The following is an 18,696-nucleotide window of genomic DNA, read 5'->3' as shown; positions in this document are numbered from 1 at the left end:
CTCAAGGGCACATCGACAGGTTTTTCACCTAGTCAGCTAGGGGATTTTAACCAGTGACCTTTCAGTTACTGACCCAACACTCTTAACTGATAGGCTGCCTGCCCCCCAAATGACAGTAAGTTAGTCATAACCAAAATTATTGGATCGCTTGATAAAGATTAGCAAAAAATACTATAAAATAAATAGTACAAATACTGAGCTACACTGAGTGTACAAAACATTAAGAACACATGCTCTTTCCATGACATAGACTGACCAGGTGAATCCAGAGGTGAAAGTTATGATCCCTTATCGATGTCATTTAGTGTAGATGAAGGGGAGGAGACAGCTTTCACACCCGAGGCCGTGCAAGAAATCGTGTCCAAATCTAATTTATTGGTCACATACACGTGTTTAGCAGATGTTATTGCGGGTGTAGCGAAATGCTTGTGCTTCTAGCTCCGACAGTGCAGTAATGTCTAACAACTAATATCTAACAGTTTCATAACATATACCCAAAATACACGTAAATCTAAGTAAGGAATGGATTAAGAATACATATACATATATGTCAGAGCGGCATTGGACCAAGATACAGTGGCATAGTATAGAATACATATTAGTAGTATATACGTATGAGATGAGTCATGCAAGTTACGGAGACATTATTAAAGTGGCAAGTGTTTCATTTCCTTAAAGTGGTCAGTGAATCCTAATCTATGTCTATAGGCAGCAGCCTCTGATGTGCTGGAGATGTCTGTTTAACAGTCAGTGGTGTAGTATAGAATAGAGGTCGACCGATTAATCGGAATGGCCGATTTAATTAGGGCCGATTTCAAGTTTTCATAACAATCGGAAATCGGTATTTTTAGACACCGATTTTGGCCGATTTTAATTTAAATGTTTATTTTTTTTTTTTACTTTTTTAACACCTTTATTTAACTAGGCAAGTCAGTTAAGAACACATTCTTATTTTCAATGACGGCCTAGGAACGGTGGGTTAACTGCCTTGTTCAGGGGCAGAACGACAGATTTTTACTTTGTCAGTTCGGGGATTCGTTTTTGCAACCTTCCGGTTACTAGTCCAACGCTCTAACCACCTGCCTTACTTTGCACTCCACGAGGAGCCTGCATGGCAAGTTGACTACCTGTTACGCGAGGGCAGCAAGAAGCCAAGGTAAGTTGCTAGCTAGCATTAAACTTATAAAAATCAATCAAGCTTCACATAATCACTAGTTAACTACACATGGTTGATGATATTACTAGTTTATCTAGCGTGTCCTGCGTTGCATATAATCGATGCAGTGCCTGTTAATTTCTCATCGAAATCACAGCCTACTTCGACAAACGGGTGATAATTTCGCACTGCCGTTGCACCTAACCATAAACATCAATGCGTTTCTTTAAAATCAATACACAAGTATATATATTTGAAACCTGCATATTTAGTTAATATTGCTTGCTAACATGAATTTCTTATAATTAGGGAAATTGTGTCACTTCTCTTGCGTTCCGTGCAAGCAGTCAGGGTATATGCAGCAGTTTGGGCCGCCTGGCTCGTTGCGAACTGTGTGAAGTCCATTTATTCCTAACAAAGACCGTAATTAATTTGCCAGAATTGTACATAATTATGACATAACATTGAAGGTTGTACAATGTAACAGCAATATTTAGACTTAGGGATGCCACCCGTTAGATAAAATACGGAACGGTTCCGTATTTCACTGAAAGAATAAACGTTTTGTTTTTGAAATGATAGTTTCCGGATTCGACCATATTAATGACCAAAGGCTCGTATTTCTGTGTGTTATTATGTTATAATTAAGTCTATGATTTGATATTTGATAGAGCAGTCTGACTGATCGACGGTAGGCAGCAGCAGGCTCGTAAGCATTCATTCAAACAGCACTTTCGTGCGTTTGCCAGCAGCTCTTCGCAATGCTTCAAGCATTGCGCTGTTTATGACTTCAAGCCTATCAACTCCTGAGATTAGGCTGGTGTAACCGATGTAAAATGGCTAGCTAGTTAGCGGGGTGCGCTCTAATAGCGTTTCAAACGTCACTCGCTCTGAGACTTGGAGTAATTGTTCCCCTTGCTCTGCAAGGGCCATGGCTTTTGTGGAGCGATGGGTAACGATGCTTCGAGGGTGGCTGTTGTCGATGTGTTCCTGGTTTGAGCCCAGGTAGGGGCGAGGAGAGGGACGGAAGCTATACTGTTACACTGGCAATACTAAAATGCCTATAAGAACATCCAATAGTCAAAGGTATATGAAATACAAATGGTATAGAGAGAAATAGTCCTATAATAACGTAAAACTTTTTACCTGGGAATATTGAAGACTCATGTTAAAAGGAACCACCAGCTTTCATATGTTCTCATATTCTGCGCAAGGAACTTCAACGTTACTTTTTTTCTTACATGGCACATATTGCACTTTTACTTTCTTCTCCAACACTTTGTTTTTGCATTATTTAAACAAAGTTGAACATGTTTCATTATTTGAGGCTAAATTGATTTGATTGATGTATTAAGTTAAGTGTTCATTCAGTATTGTTGCAATTGTCATTATTACAAATAAAAGAAAAAAAAATAATAAAAAATGTGGCCGAGTAATCGGTATCAGCTTTTTTTTTGGGGTCCTCCAATAATCGGTATCGGCGTTGAAAAATCATAATCGGCCGACCTCTAGTATAGAATACAATACAGTGGGGAGAACAAGTATTTGATACACTGCCGATTTTGCAGGTTTTCCTACTTACAAAGCATGTAGAGGTCTGTAATTTTTATCATAGGTACACTTCAACTGTGAGAGACGGAATCTAAAACAAAAATCCAGAAAATCACATTGTATGATTTTTAAGTAATTAATTTGCATTTTATTGCATGACATAAGTATTTGATACATCAGAAAAGCAGAACTTAATATTTGGTACAGAAACCTTTGTTTGCAATTACAGAGATCATACGTTTCCTGCCGTTCTTGACCAGGTTTGCACACACTGCAGCAGGGATTTTGGCCCACTCCTCCATACAGACCTTCTCCAGATCCTTCAGGTTTCGGGGCTGTCGCTGGGCAATACGGACTTTCAGCTCCCTCCAAAGATTTTCTATTGGGTTCAGGTCTGGAGACTGGCTAGGCCACTCCAGGACCTTGAGATGCTTCTTACGGAGCCACTCCTTAGTTTCCCTGGCTGTGTGTTTCGGGTCGTTGTCATGCTGGAAGACCCAGCCACGACCCATCTTCAATGCTCTTACTGAGTGAAGGAGGTTGTTGGCCAAGATCCAGCGATACATGGCCCCATCCATCCTCCCCTCAATACGGTGCAGTCGTCCTGTCCCCTTTGCAGAAAAGCATCCCCAAAGAATGATGTTTCCACCTCCATGCTTCACGGTTGGGATGGTGTTCTTGGTTGTACTCATCCCTCTTCTTCCTCCAAACACGGCGAGTGGAGTTTAGACCAAAAAGCTCTATTTTTGTCTCATCAGACCACATGACCTTCTCCCATTCCTCCTCTGGATCATCCAGATGGTCATTGGCAAACTTCAGACGGGCCTGGACATGCGCTGGCTTGAGCAGGAGGACCTTGCAGGATTTTAATCCATGACGGCGTAGTGTGTTACTAATGGTTTTCTTTGAGACTGTGGTCCCAGCTCTCTTCAGGTCATTGACCAGGTCCTGCCGTGTAGTTCTGGGCTGATCCCTCACCTTCCTCATGATCATTGATGCCCCACGAGGTGAGATCTTGCATGGAGCCCCAGACCGAGGGTGATTGACCATCATCTTGAACTTCTTCCATTTTCTAATAATTGCACCAACAGTTGTTGCCTTCTCACCAAGCTGCTTGCCTATTGTCCTGTAGCCCATCCCAGCCTTGTGCAGGTCTACAATTCTATCCCTGATGTCCTTACACAGCTCTCTAGTCTTGGCCATTGTGGAGAGGTTGGAGTCTGTTTGATTGAGTGTGTGGACAGATGTCTTTTATACAGGTAACGAGTTCAAACAGGTGCAGTTAATACAGGTAATGAGTGGAGAACAGGAGGGCTTCTTAAAGAAAAACTAACAGGTCTGTGAGAACCGGAATTCTTACTGGTTGGTAGGTGATCAAATACTTATGTCATGCAATAAAATGCAAATTAATTACTTAAAAATCATACAATGTGATTTTCTGGATTTTTGTTTTAGATTCCGTCTCACAGTTGAAGTGTACCTATGATAAAAAATTACAGACCTCTACATGCTTTGTAAGAAGTAAAACCTGCAAAATCGGCAGTGTATCAAATACTTGTTCTCCCCACTGTACATATGAAATGGTTGATGCAATATGTAAACACAATTTAAAAGTGACTAAGATACCATAGAATAGTGTGGAGTGCAGTTTATACATATGAGATGAGTAATGCTAGATACGGAACATTATTAAAGTGGCTAGTGATCCATTTCTAAAAGTGGCCAGTGATTCCTAATCTATGTCTATAGGCAGCCGCCTCTGATGTGCTGGTGATGGCTGTTTAGCAGTCTGACGGCCTTGAGATAGAAGCTGTTTTTCAGTCTCTCAATCCCAGCTTTGAATCACCTGTACTGACCTCGCCTTCTGGATGATAGAGGGGTGAACAGGCAGTGGCTCAGGTGGTTGATGTCCTTGATTATATTTTTGGCCTTCCTATGGCATCGGGTGCTGTAGGTGTCCAGGAGGGCGGGAAGTTTGCCCCTGGTGATGCGTTGTGCAGACCGCACTATCTTCTGGAGAGCTTTGCGGTTGTGGGTGGGGCAGTTGCTGTACCAGGCGGTGATACAGTCCGACAGGATGCTCTCAATTGTGCCTCTGTAAAAGTTTTTTAGGTGCTAAGCCAAATTTCTGAGGTTCCTGAGGTTGAAGAGGCTTTTGCGCCTTTTGCGCCCTTCTTCACCACACTGTCTGTGTGTGTGGACCATTTCAGGTTGTCGGTGATGTGTACGCCGAGGAACTTGAAGATTTCCACCTTCTCCACTGCAGTCCCATCGATGTTGATAGGGGGTTGCCCCCTCTGCTGTTTCCTGAAGTCCATGATCATCTCCTTAGTTTTGTTGATGTTGAGTGAGAGGTTATTTTCCTGGCACCACACTCCCAGAGCCCTCACCTCCTTCCTGTAGGCTGTCTCATCGTAGTTGGTAATCAAGCCTACTACTGTTATGTCGTCTGCAAACTTGATGATTGAGTTGGAGGCGTGCTTGACCACGCAGTCGTGGGTGAACAGGGAGTACAGGAGGGGGCTGAGCACGTACCCTTGTGGGGCCCCAGTGTTGAGGATCAGCGAAGAGGCGTTGTTTCCTACCTTTACCACCTGGGGGTGACCCGTCAGGAAGTCCAGGACCCAATTGCACAGGGCGAGGTTCAGACCCAGGGCCTTGAGCTTGATGATGATCTTGGAGCATACTATGGTGTTGAATGCTGAGCTATAGTCAATGAACAGCACTCTTACATAGGTATGCCTCTTGTCCAGATGGGACAGGGCAATGTGCAGTGTGGTGGTGATTGCATCGTCTGTGGATCTATTGGGGCGGTAAGCAAATTGAAGTGAGTCTAGGGTGGCAGGTAAGATAGAGGTGATATGATCCATGATTAGTCTCTCAAAGCACTTCATGATGTCAGAAGTGAGTGCTACGGGACGATAGTTCAATTACCTTTGCTTTTTAGGTACAGGGACAATGGTGGCCATCTTGAAGCATATGGGGACAACAGACTGGGATAGGGAGAGAGAATATATTTGTAATCACACCAGCCAGCTGCTCTGCGAATGTACCCCCAGCATAGGCCCCTGAGCCTTTATATTGACTTTATTGAGAGCAACCAACAAATGCAATCACCAGAGCGGTATCCTACGAAGCAAGCTAGATCTACTCAGGGTTAGCTTCACATTCCATCTTAGGCTTTATCCGTACTATGACAGTGTATATTGCTAGTCCGCTGGCCGCTAACTCTAGCAGGCTTGTAACTGCGCGTGCATGTCGCACATGGCTAGTTGAACCTCAAACTCTTCATTGAGACAATGCTGAAGCATTAATTCATGGGTGAGTCAGTGCCACATTTGTGCCGAATTCAAAATCAAAGACAAATTTTATCTTGCAAATTCAGCAGGCTATGGTGTGAAAGAGGCTTTTAGAAGTGCCGTCTTTATTTTATTACTCATCGTTAATGCCGTCTTTTGTTTTCTTTGGTGTGCTTCTCAATGCACAAGCACCTTTTTTCCCCAGGCCTATCACTATGTTACCTTTATTAAGTCATACAAAAGTGTTACATTATTTGAAGTTTAAAATGCATTCTGTCATGACTAAATGTGTAATGTGATATATTATAACATTACAATTTTTTTACACACAAACATTTGGTTAATAAAATATTTAATCAGTCGTCTTCCTCAAATTATTTTTTATTTTATTTAACTAGGCAAGTCAGCTAAGAACAAATTCTTATTTACAATGACGGCCTAGGAACAGTGGGTTTACTGCTTTGTTCAGTGGCAGAACAACAGATTTTTACCTTGTATGCTTGGGGAGTCGATCCACCAACCTTTTGATTACTGGCCCAACGCTCTAACCACTAGGCTACCTGCCGCCCCCATGGGGATGATGATGCAATCTTTGCAAGAGGGAGGGAATCTGATTTCATTGGTCCTCGGCTCAGGTGAGCCACTTTCGTAACACTGGTTATTCCGAGTTGAACTCAGAGTTGACCAAAATTACCTTGCTAATTCCTTAAACCTGCTTCATAGGACACTCCTCTGGAGTTTTCTAAACGGCGCTGGCACTAGGATTAGAATCGGGTGCTATGGTCAGATGAGACAAAAATAAAGCACTTTGGCCACGCACACCAGTGGTGGGTTTGGAAGAAGGATGCATATCAGAAAATTATCTCATATCTACTGTACAATATGGTGGTGGATCTTTGATGTTATGAGGCTGTTTTTCTCTTGATAAGGTTAACAGCATAATGAACTCTACCAAGTACCAGGACATTTTAGCCAAAAACCTGGTTGCCTCTATCAGGAGGCTGAAACTTGGTTGCAAGTGTATTTTCTAGCAAGACAATGACCCCAAGCACACATCAAAATCCACCACGAAACCACAAAATCAACATGCAATAGCCATCTCAGTCTCCAGACTTGAACCCCATTGAAAACCTGTGATTTGAATTGCAGGGGGCAGTCTGTAAGCGCAGAATGAAGCATATCAAGGATCTGGAAAGACTCTATTGGTCTAAGATCCCTCCCAATGTGTTCTTCAATCTCATAAAACAATATAGAAAAAGACTAAGTGCTGTTATCCTCCCAAGGGGAGGATGCACAAAGTATTGAAAACAGGGGTGCCAATAATTTTGACATATCTTTTTAGATTTTATTTTATTACTTTTGTATTACAATAATATAACATTATTTTGTTTGAGCATACCATATAGCTCAGTATTTGTCTTTTTTGCTATCTTTATGTCAATCATTTCTGTTGTGGCTGTATGTTCCCTTTCATTGCATTACCAAAGAACATGTGGCTTTATCCGTGCCTTCATAATTTTGCACAATTAAAATGGAAGCTGGTTTTAATATTGTTTTATAGCTGTGTTTTTCAGTAATATTAACAACACTTTAATGTTCACACGCATAGGGAATGCTCTCCCACCAGGAGAGGGTCCCTGTTTTATAATGCATGATCATTTATTGATGAAGTTCATAAACTTGGACTTATATCAGCTCTCTGGGCCAGAAGAATATGGAACACCAAGAATGATTAACCTTTATAGTGAAGTGATAATACGTTTAAATCTTCCACATATACATACACACCACAGGAGGCTGCTGAGGGGAGGAAGGCTCATAATAATGGCTGGAATAGAGTGAATGGAATGGTAGCAAACACATGGAAACTGTGTTTGATGTGTTGGATACCATTCAATTAATTCCATTCGAGCCATTACATTTTTTTTTACATTTTAGTCATTTAGCCGACGCTCTTATCCAGAGCGACTTACAGTAGTGAATGCATACATTTCATACAATTTCATACATTTCATAATTTCTTTACTATGAGCCCGTCCTCCCCAATTAAGGTGCCACCGGCCACCTGTGGTACAAACATACTTGCCACATAGGAAACCTTCACTTGCCTTAGACTCTAAGTTACAAACAGGTCTGGAGAAACAACTTCATCATACACAGTGATCATCCTAGGGTTGCAAATAGAGGGTATATTACTGGAAAGTAATGTGTGTGTCTCCTACACAAATCGACAGATAGCTAACACCTCTAATAATGAAGATCCAAGAGGCAGGAATACCATTTGGGTTCTTTAGTAAGGATGATAGTAAAACGGCAATACAAAAAAGAGAAAATATGCATCACAACATGTTCTGCATCCATTCACATGAAGCAAACACAAAGGCATACAAATAATGATTTAGAAATACACCAATGAATAGCATGAATCCGTGAATTTACCATCCCGAGCTAACAAGGAATAGGGCCTAGCTTAGCTAGCAAGGATAAAATGACTTGTAGAAAGTATGACAATTTTAATGACAGGAACATAGCCATAAAATGACTGAAACCCAGTACACACAACTATGTATACATACAATGTAATTCAAATAATACAATCTCATTACACACTAAGCTCTGAAATTAGCCAGATACATACAAAGACAAGAAGCTAGCAACATTTCATCACGGAATGGGAGCTAGCATGCTAACACACAATGTCAAGTGGTTATCGTCACAGCCGTGTATATCCCCCAGCAAGCGGATACCAAGACGGCCATCAAGGAACTTCACTGGACTTTATGCAAACTGTAAACCATCTATCCTGAGGCTGCATTTATTGTAGCTGGGGATTTTAACAAAGCTAATCTGAGAACAAGGCTACCTAAATTCTATCAGCATATCGATTGCAGTACACGAGCGAGTAACACACTCGACCACTGCTACTCTAACTTCTGCGATGCATACAAGGCCCTCCCCTGCCCTCCTTTTGGCAAATCTGACCATGACTCCATCTTGTTGCTCCCCTCCTATAGCCAGAAACTTAAACAGGAAGCACCCATGCTTAGGTCTATCCAACGCTGGTCTGACCAATCAGATTCCACGCTTCACAACTGCTTCGATCACGTGGACTGGAATATGTTCTGGGTAGCCTCAGACAATAACATTGACGTATACGCTGACTCAGTGAGCGAGTTTATATGGAAGTGTATAGGATATGATGTACCCACTGTGGCTATTAAAACCTTCCCTAACCAGAAACCGTGGATTGATGGCAGCATTCGCGCAAAACTGAAAGCACGTACCACCGCATGACGGTGGAAACATGACCGAATACAAACAGTGTAGCTATTCCCTCCGCAAGGCAATCAAACAAGCAAAGCGTCAGTATAGAGACAAAGTAGTCGCAATTCAATGGCTCAGACACGAGAGGTATGTGGCAGGGTCTACAGTCAATCACGGACTACAAAAGGAAAACCAGCCCCGTCGCAGACCACAATGTCTTGCTCCCAGACAAATTAAACAACTTCTTTGTGCGCTTTGAGGACAATACGGTGCCAACAACACGGCCCACTACCAAAGACTGTGGGCTTTCCTTCTCCGTAGCCGACGTGAGTAAAACATTTTAACGTGTTAACCCTCGCAAGGTTGCCGGCCCAGACGGCATCACTGGCCGCGTCCTCAGAGCATGCGCAGACCAGCTGGCTGGTGTGTTTACGGACATATCCAATCAATCCCTATCCCAGTCTGCTGTCCCTACATGCTTCAAAATGTCCAACATTTTGTTCCTGTTCCCAAGAAAGCTAAGGTAACTGAACTAAATGACTATCGCCCCATAGCACTCACTTCTGTCATCATGAAGAGCTTTGAAAGACTAGTCAAGGATCATATCACCTCCAATCTACCTGTTACCATAGACCCACTCTACTTTGCTTACCGCCCCAATAGGTCAACAGATGATGCAATCGCCATCATACTGCACACTTCCCTATCCCATCTGGACAAGAGGAATACCTATGTAAGAATGCTGATCATTGACTATAGCTCAGCATTAAACACCATAGTACCCTCCAAACTCATCATTAAGCTTGAGACCATGGGTCTCGACCCCGCCCTGTGCAACTGGGTCCTGGACTTCCTGACGGGCTGCCCCCAGGTGGTGAAGGTAGAAAACAACATCTCCACTGATCCTCAACACTGGGGCTCCACTAGGGTGCATTCTCAGCCCTCTCCTGTAATCCCATTTCACCCACAACTGCGTGGCCATGCACGCCTGCAACTAAAATCATCAAGTTTGTAGACGACACAACAGTGGTAGGCTTGATTATCAACAACGACGAGACAGCCTACAGGGAGGAGGTGAGGGCCCTCGGAGTGTGGTGTCAGGAAAACAACCTCTCACTCAATGTCAGCAAAACAAAAGAGATGATCGTGGACTTCAGGAAAAAGCAAAGGGAGCACTCCCCTATCCACATAGATGAGACAGCAGTGGAGAAGGTGGAAAGTTCCTTGGTACATTCCACCGACAAACTGCAATGATCCACCCACACAGACAGCACCTCTTCAACCTCAAGAGGCTGAAAAAATGTGGCTTGTCACCAAAAGCCCTCACTAACTTTTACAGGTGCATAATTGAGAGCATCCTGTCAGGCTGTATCACCGCCTGGTGCGGCAACTGCACCATCCACAACCGCAGGGCTCTCCAGAAGGTGGTGCGGTCTGCACAACGCATCAGCGGGGGCAAACGTCCTGCCCTCCAGGACACCTACAACACCCGATGTCACAGGAAGGCAAAAAAGATCATCAAGGACAATAACCACCCGAGCCACTGCCTGTTCACCCTGCTATCATCCAGAAGGCGAGGTCAGTACAGGTGCATCAGCGCTGGGACTGAGATATTGAAAAACAGCTTCTATCTCAAGGCGATCAGATTGTTAAACAGCCTCCACTAGCACAGAGAAGCGGGTGTCCACCTACAGACTTGATATCATTGGCCACTTTAATAAATGGAACACTAGTCACTTTAATAATGCCACTTTAAGAATGTTTACATATCTTGCATTACTCATCTCATATGTATATACTGTATCATTTACTATCTATTGCATCTTAGCCGCTCTGTCACTGCTCATCCATATATGTAATACTTACATTGTAATATTCTCATCCCATTCCTTTACTAGTTTCTGTGTATTAGGTTTTGTTGTGGAATTTGTTAGATGTTAGGTTTTGTTGTGGAATTGTTAGATATTACCTGTTAGATACTGCTGCACTGTTGGATCTAGAAGCATAAGCATTTCGCCCCACTCGCAATAACGCCTACTAACCATGTGTATGTGACCACTAAAATTTTAGAAATGTTTTAAGTGTATGGCGATTTGCTAGCTCAATTCGCTTAGCACATTTGCGAACTTAAAAGCTTTAACAAAGATGTGAAAACATGAAGCTGACAGAAATCACAGTTTGTATTAATTAAAGCATGTGCTAAACACTTGTAAACAACATGTACCAACTTACATAAATATCTTTCCAAGGCCAAAACAGGAGCAGATGGGAAAGATAATCTAAATGAAAATATCACTTCATTTTTTTTTTACCAATAGAAAATGAACTCAACAATACAATGTGAAAATAAGCACATTAATATATGTGTGTGTGTGTGTGTGTATATATATATATAACTAACCCGTATGTGATTAAATCTTCCACTAGATTTCAACTTGTCTTGAACTGCTGTTCCACCATGACAAAGATTATTTTAAAATAATAGAAGGAGAAAGATGTTAAACAGTGGTCACCAACCGGTCAATTGGGATCTCCAAGACATTTCTAGTCTATCACCTAACATTTCTGTAAAAAAAAAAAACTGCGATAAAGCCTTGCGTTCCTATTTTGTTTCATTAGTTTCACACGGTTGGAGGTACACTTGATTAAGCAAGTAATGCAACAAATTATCTACCAGTGTGATCATATATATATATATATCACAAAAGTGAGTACACCCCTCACATTTTTGTAAATATTTGAGTATATCTTTTCATGTGACAACACTGAAGAAATGACACTTTGCTACAATGTAAAGTAGTGAGTGTACAGCTTGTATAACAGTGTAAATTTGCTGTCCCCTCAAAATAACTCAACACACAGCCATTAATGTCTAAACCGCTGGCAACAAAAGTGAGTACACCCCTAAGTGAAAATGTCCAAATTGGGCCCAATTAGTCATGCGATTCGTTAGTGTTACAAGGTCTCAGGTGTGAATGGGGAGCAGGTGTGTTAAATTTAGTATCATCGCTCTCACACTCCCTCATACTGACTGGTCACTGGAAGTTCAACATGACACCTCATGGCAAAGAACTCTCTGAGGATCTGAAAAAAAAGAATTGTTGCTCTACATAAAGATGGCCTGGGCTATAAGAAGATTGCCAAGACCCTGAAACTGAGCTGCAGCACGGTGGCCAAGACCATACAGCAGTTTAACAGGACAGGTTCCACTCAGAACAGGCCTCGCCATGGTCGACCAAAGAAGTTGAGTGGACGTGCTCAGCGTCATATCCAGAGGTTGTCTTTGGGAAATAGACGTATGAGTGCTGCCAGCATTGCTGCAGAGGTTGAAGGGGTGGGGGGTCAGCCTGTCAGTGCTCAAACTATACGCCGCACACTGCATCAAATTGGTCTGCATGGCTGTCGTCCCAGAAGGAAGCCTCTTCTAAAGATGATGCACAAGAAAGCCCGCAAACAGTTTGCTGAAGACAAGCAGACTAAGGACATGGATTACTGGAACCATGTCCTGTGGTCTGATGAGACCAAGAAACTTATTTGGTTCAGATGGTGTCAAGCGTGTGTGGCGGCAACTAGGTGAGGAGTACAAAGACAAGTGTGTCTTGCCTACAGTCAAGCATGGTGGTGGGAGTGTCATGGTCTGGGGCTGCATGAGTGCTGCCGGCACTGGGGAGCTACAGTTCATTGAGGGAACCATGAATGCCAACATGTACTGTGACAAATTTACACTGTTATACAAGCTGTACACTCACTGCTTTACATTGTAGCAAAGTGTCATTTCTTCAGTGTTGTCACATGAAAAGATATACTCAAATATTTACAAAAATGTGAGGGGTGTACTCACTTTTGTGATATACTGTATACATACATACAGTACCAGTCAAAAGTTTGGACACACCTATTCATTCAAGGGTTTTTCTTGATTTTTTTTGTTGTTGCTATTTTCTACATTGTAGAATAATAGTGAAGACATTAACACTATGAAATAACACATATGGAATCATATAGTAACCAAAAAAGTGTTAAACAAATCCAAATTTATTTTATATTTCAGATTCCTCAAACTAGCTAGCTTTGCACACACTTGGCCAGATTCACTTGGCCAGATTTTCTCAACCAGATTCATGAGGTAGTCATCTGGAATGCATTTCAATTAACAGCTGTGCGACGTTAAAAGGCAATTTGTGGAATTTCTTTACATCTTAATGCGTTTGAACCAATCAGTTGTGTAGTGACAAGGTAGGGGTGGTATACAGAAGATAGCCCTATTTGGTAAAAGACCAAGTCCATATTATGGCAAGAACAGCTCAAATAAGCAAAGAGAAATGACAGTCCATCATTACTTTAAAACATGGTCAGTCAATCTGGAAAATTTCAAAAACTTTGAACGTTTCTTCAAGTGCATTCACAAAAACCATCAAGCACTTTGATTAAACTGGCTCTCATGGGGACCGCCACAGGAAAGGAAGACCCAGAGTTACCTCTGCTGCAGAGGATATGTTCATTAGAGTTACCAGCCTCAGAAATTGCAGCCCAAATAAATGCTTCGCAGAGTTCAAGTAACACACATCTCAACATCAACTGTTCGGAGGAGACTGAGTGAATCAGGCTTTCATGGTCGAATTGCTGCAAATTCGACCATGAATAATAATAAGAGACTTGCTTGGGCCAAGAAACACGAGCAATGGACATTAGACTGGTGGAAATCTGTCCTTTGGTCTGATGAGTCCAAATGTGAGGTTTGTTTCCAACCGCCGTGTCTTTGTGAGACGCAGAGTGGTTCCCACCGTGAAGCATGGAGGAGGTGTGATGGTGTGAGGGTGCTTTGCTGGTGACACTGTCAGTGATTTATTTAGAATTCAAGGCACACTTAACCAGCATGGCTACCACATCATTCTGCAGATATACGTCATCCCATCTGTTTTGCGCTTAGTGGGACTATCATTTGTTTTTCAACAGGACAATAACCCAACACACCTCCAGGCTGTGTAAGGGCTATTTGACCAAGAAGGAGAGTGATGGAGTGTTGCATCAAATGACCTGGCCTCCACAATCACCCGACCTCAACCCAATTGTGATGGTTTGGGATGAGTTGGTCTGCAGAGTGAAGGAAAAGCAGCCAACAAGTGCTCAGCATATGTGGGAACTGCTATTTTCATTAATTAGGTTATTTTCTCTTGAACCATATGGTCAATTCAGTAGCGTTATGGACACATAAATACTATATATGAATACACGTTTTAAAAGTAATTAAAGTATAAATGACCAAAGTTACCATAGAGTACCTGTTAATTACCAAAATGACTGAAGATTCCAGTAACCTTTTAGTAAATTACCAGTAGCATTGCAACCCTAAACCAGAGTGAGTTAAGGCACAGTGCATTCGGAAAGTATTCAGACCCCTTGACTTTTTCCACATTTTATGTTACAGCCTTATTCTAAAATGGATTAAGTAAAAACATTTCCTCATCAATCTACACACAATACCCCATAATGACAAAGAAAAACATTATTTACATAAGTATTCAGACCCTTTACTATGAGACTCGAAATTGAGCTCAGGTGTATCCTGTTTCTACAACTTGATTGGAGTCCACCTGTGGTAAATTCAATTGATTGGCCATGATTTGAAAAGGCACACACCTGTCTATATAAGGTCCCACAGTTGACAGTGCATGTCAGAGCAAAAACCAAGCCATGAGGTCAAAATAATTGTCCGTAGAGCTCCGAGACATGATTGTGTCGAGGCACAGATCTGGGAAAGGATACCAAAAAATGTCTGCAACATTGAAGGTCCCCAAGAACACAGTGGCCTCCATCATTCTTAAATGGAAGAAGTTTGGAACCACCAAGACTCTTCCTAGAGCTGGGCGCCCGTCAGTAATGCATCTGAATCCCCCCAGTAGGGTGGGTGTGTGGAGGGAGGATGTGGAGCTGGCCGCCCGTCAGTAATGCGTCTGAATCCCCCCAGTAGGGTGGGTGTGTGGAGGGAGGATGTGGAGCGGAGCACCCGTTGCGTCTGGAGTCATGTTTCTGCTGGGTGAATTGATCTATGCTAAAGGTCACAGTAACTTTATGGAGAATATAAGCGCTGAGTAATCACATCACCTGGAAAGAATAGGACTCCACCTACACTATATGGCAGGCCTCTGCTTTACAATACAGTCCTGCTTCAACTCCTGAGCTGCCTCATCTGAGGTAATTAACATCTGACTTTCGACCTGTGGCTACGGCAGGCCAGCCTGGAGGTTACCTCTGTCCGAGTTTGAGCAGAATTGAAGTCTCTCTTCTGACACTTCATAGGTAGCATAAACACTATCATTGCTGGAAAAGAAATTTCAAATCATTCATGAAAGAGGTAGAGCGAACAAAAACACTCCATTCATCTCAACACTTTCACATCAAAGCCTAATCATATTTCTTGACTGCTGCTACTAGAGTCAGAGTTGGCTGGTAGAGGTGTCGGATGAAACAATTATAATACAAGACCATGCAAGACCTACTGCAATGATTGCGTGAGCATTGCCTTTTCTGATTACACACATGCGTGCACACACAGAGTAAATGAGTCAACTCAGTGTTTATCTTAAGACAGTGTTCAGACTTTGTCCTATAAACAGTAGTGATGTGTCTTGTAGTTTGCTCCCATTAGTCTCCACTGGTAGGATAACACTATGGAATAGGATTCATACAAGTATTCCTGCTTTGGCCTCAGTGGACCTCTGTTCACTGTGTCTGCTTTATGTTTGGTAGAGTGTGTATAGAAATGTACAGAAAATAGGTCACGTGTCAGGAGGTTGCTGGTATGAGATGTGTGAAGCAGGCTATGATACATTAATAAATGAGACAAGACTGGGACACAGAAAACTAGGGCAGACTTAGGGGTGACAGAGAGGGATCCCACTTGTTAAAAAAGACTAAGTTGGGATGAGAGAGAGAGCCTGTCCAATATTATATACATGGCTATGATAATATAATTTGACAGTTATTTGAGTGTGTTACACCTATATCTAAATACGTCATCAGGAGGATAAACAAGGGGAAATAAACCAGACTACAGTCTGCCTACATAGGATATTAGCTTAATCCACTGGGAAGTTGTAAACCAGATGTATAGTGTATAGACCTCTTTCATCACATACAGACAATAACAGTGGCACACGGACATGCCAAAACATCCCCACCATCCTCATTGGGAATGTCAACACTATGACTCTGGCCTGTATTCATTTGCTTGCCAGATGCACTCATCCCTGCACATCAAACACCTGTCTTTTATCCTTTGACAGGTAGCTTACACTCACAATCTGCTCTTTTCATCAGCCACAGTTTATTACACATGGCGTTATCTGCTGCTAATATGTTAGTGTTAATATGGGGTGTTGAGACCTTTGGTTCAGCATTATGCCATTGGAGGACTGCCTGAAAGCACTGGGACTGAGCAATCTGAGGGTGTTCCTATAGAAATAGCATAGTAGTAAAAGCATAAGTAGCTCATTTGAATGGTTTCGAGCCTCATTCCATGTGAATAAAATATCATTGTGAGAGAATGTACTGTGGATACATACAGAACCAGTCAAAAGTTTGGACACACCTACTCATTCAAGGGTTTTTCTTTATTTTTACAATTTTCTACATTGTAGAATAATAGTGAAGACATCAAAACTATGAAATAACACATATGGAATCATGTAGTAACCAGAAAAGTGTTAAACAAATCAAAATATTTTATATTTGAGATTCTTCAAAGTAGCCACCCTTTGCCTTGATGACAGCTTTGCACACTCTTGGCATTCTCTCAACCAGCTTCACCTGGAATGCTTTTCCAACAGTCTTGAAGGAGTTCCCACATATGCTGAGCACTTGTTGGCTGCTTTTCCTTCGCTCTGCGGCCCAACTCATCCCAAACCATCTCATTTGGGTTGAGGTCGGTTGATTGTGGAGACCAGGTAATCTGATGCAACACTCCATCACTCTCCTTGGTCAAATAGCCCTTACACAGCCTGGAGGTGTGTTGGGTCATTGTCCTGTTGAAAAACAAATGATAGTCCCACTAAGCGTAAAACAGATGGGATGGCGTATTGCTGCAGAATGCTGTGGTAGCCATGCTGGTGTGCCTTGAATTCTAAATAAATCACTGACAGTGTCACCAGCAAAGCACCCCCACACCATCACACCTCCTCCATTCTTTACAGTGGGAACCACACCTGCAGAGAACATCCATTCACCTATTCCGTGTCTCACAAAGACAAGGTGGTTGGAAACAAAAATCTCAAGTTTGGACTCCTCAGACCAAAGGATAGATTTCCACCAGTCTAATGTTCATTGCTCGCGTTTCTTGGCCCCAGCAAGTCTTTTCTCCTTATTGGTGTCCTTTAGTAGTGTTTTCTTTGCAGCAATTCGACCATGAAGGCTTAATTCACTCAGTCTCCTCTGAACAGTTGATGTTGAGATGTGTCTGTTACTTGAACTCTGTGAAGCATTTATTTGGGCTGCAGTCTGAGGTGCAGTTGACTCAAATTAACGTTTCCTCTACAGCAGAGGTAACTCTGGGTCTTCCTCTCCTGTGGTGGTCATCATGAGAGCCAGTTTCATCATAGCGATTTATGTTTTTTGCGACTGCACTTGAAGAAACTTTAATGTTCTTGAAATTTTCCGGATTGATTGACCTTCATGTCTTAAAGTAATGATGGACTGTCGTTTCTCTTTGCTTATTTGAGCTGTTTTTTCCAATATATGGACTTGGTCTTTTATCAAATAGGGCTATCTTCTGTATACCACCCCTTCCTTATCACAACAAAAGTGATTGGCTCAAACACATTAATAAGTAAAGAAATTCCACAAATTACCTTTTAACAAGGCACACTTGTTAATTGAAATGCATTCCAGGTGACTACCTCGTGAAGCTGGTTGAGAGAAGAGTGTGCCAAGTGTGTGCAAGGCTGTCATCAAGGCAAAAGGTGGCTACTTTGAAGAATCTGAAATATAAAGCATATTTTGATTTGTTTAACACTTTTTTTGGTTACTACATGATTCCATATGTGTTTTTTCATAGTTTTGATGTCTTCACTATTATTCTACAATGTAGAAAATAGTAAAAATAATGAAAAACCCTGGAATGATTTGTTGTATCCAAACCTTTGACTGGTACTGTATACTGTAAATATCAGTGCTCCAGCAATGCAGATTTAGGAACTTTATCTTAACAGGGAAGTCTGAATTTATATAAACAAAGTTGTAGAGGGCTTAATGGGAAGACAGAAGAGAGATGTACACAGTGAGACAGGCCATTAGAGTGCCTCTAGCCTCCACTGTAGTCAGAAAACACTGTTTGCTGGTGTCTGTAAACAGCAGAAGGGTTTGAGGGTAAAGACCAGGGGTCTGACAGATAGTTGCTGATGTGAATGGGTCCATATTGATTAGCAGCAT

General features: G+C 42.0%; 1 protein-coding gene across 1 annotated transcript in view; it reads right to left on the bottom strand.

Annotated features, from left to right (window-relative positions):
• LOC115154462 (cGMP-dependent 3',5'-cyclic phosphodiesterase-like) overlaps positions 1 to 18,696 on the bottom strand; it is a 53,848-nt gene that overhangs the window by 17,814 nt on the left and 17,338 nt on the right. The gene's annotated exons all lie outside the window — the stretch shown is intronic.

This window comes from Salmo trutta, chromosome 19 (genome assembly GCF_901001165.1).
Source record: "Salmo trutta chromosome 19, fSalTru1.1, whole genome shotgun sequence".
Lineage (NCBI taxonomy): Eukaryota > Metazoa > Chordata > Actinopteri > Salmoniformes > Salmonidae > Salmo > Salmo trutta.
Note: the sequence above shows the minus strand (reverse complement) of the source record. Positions and strands in the feature narration are given on the sequence as shown.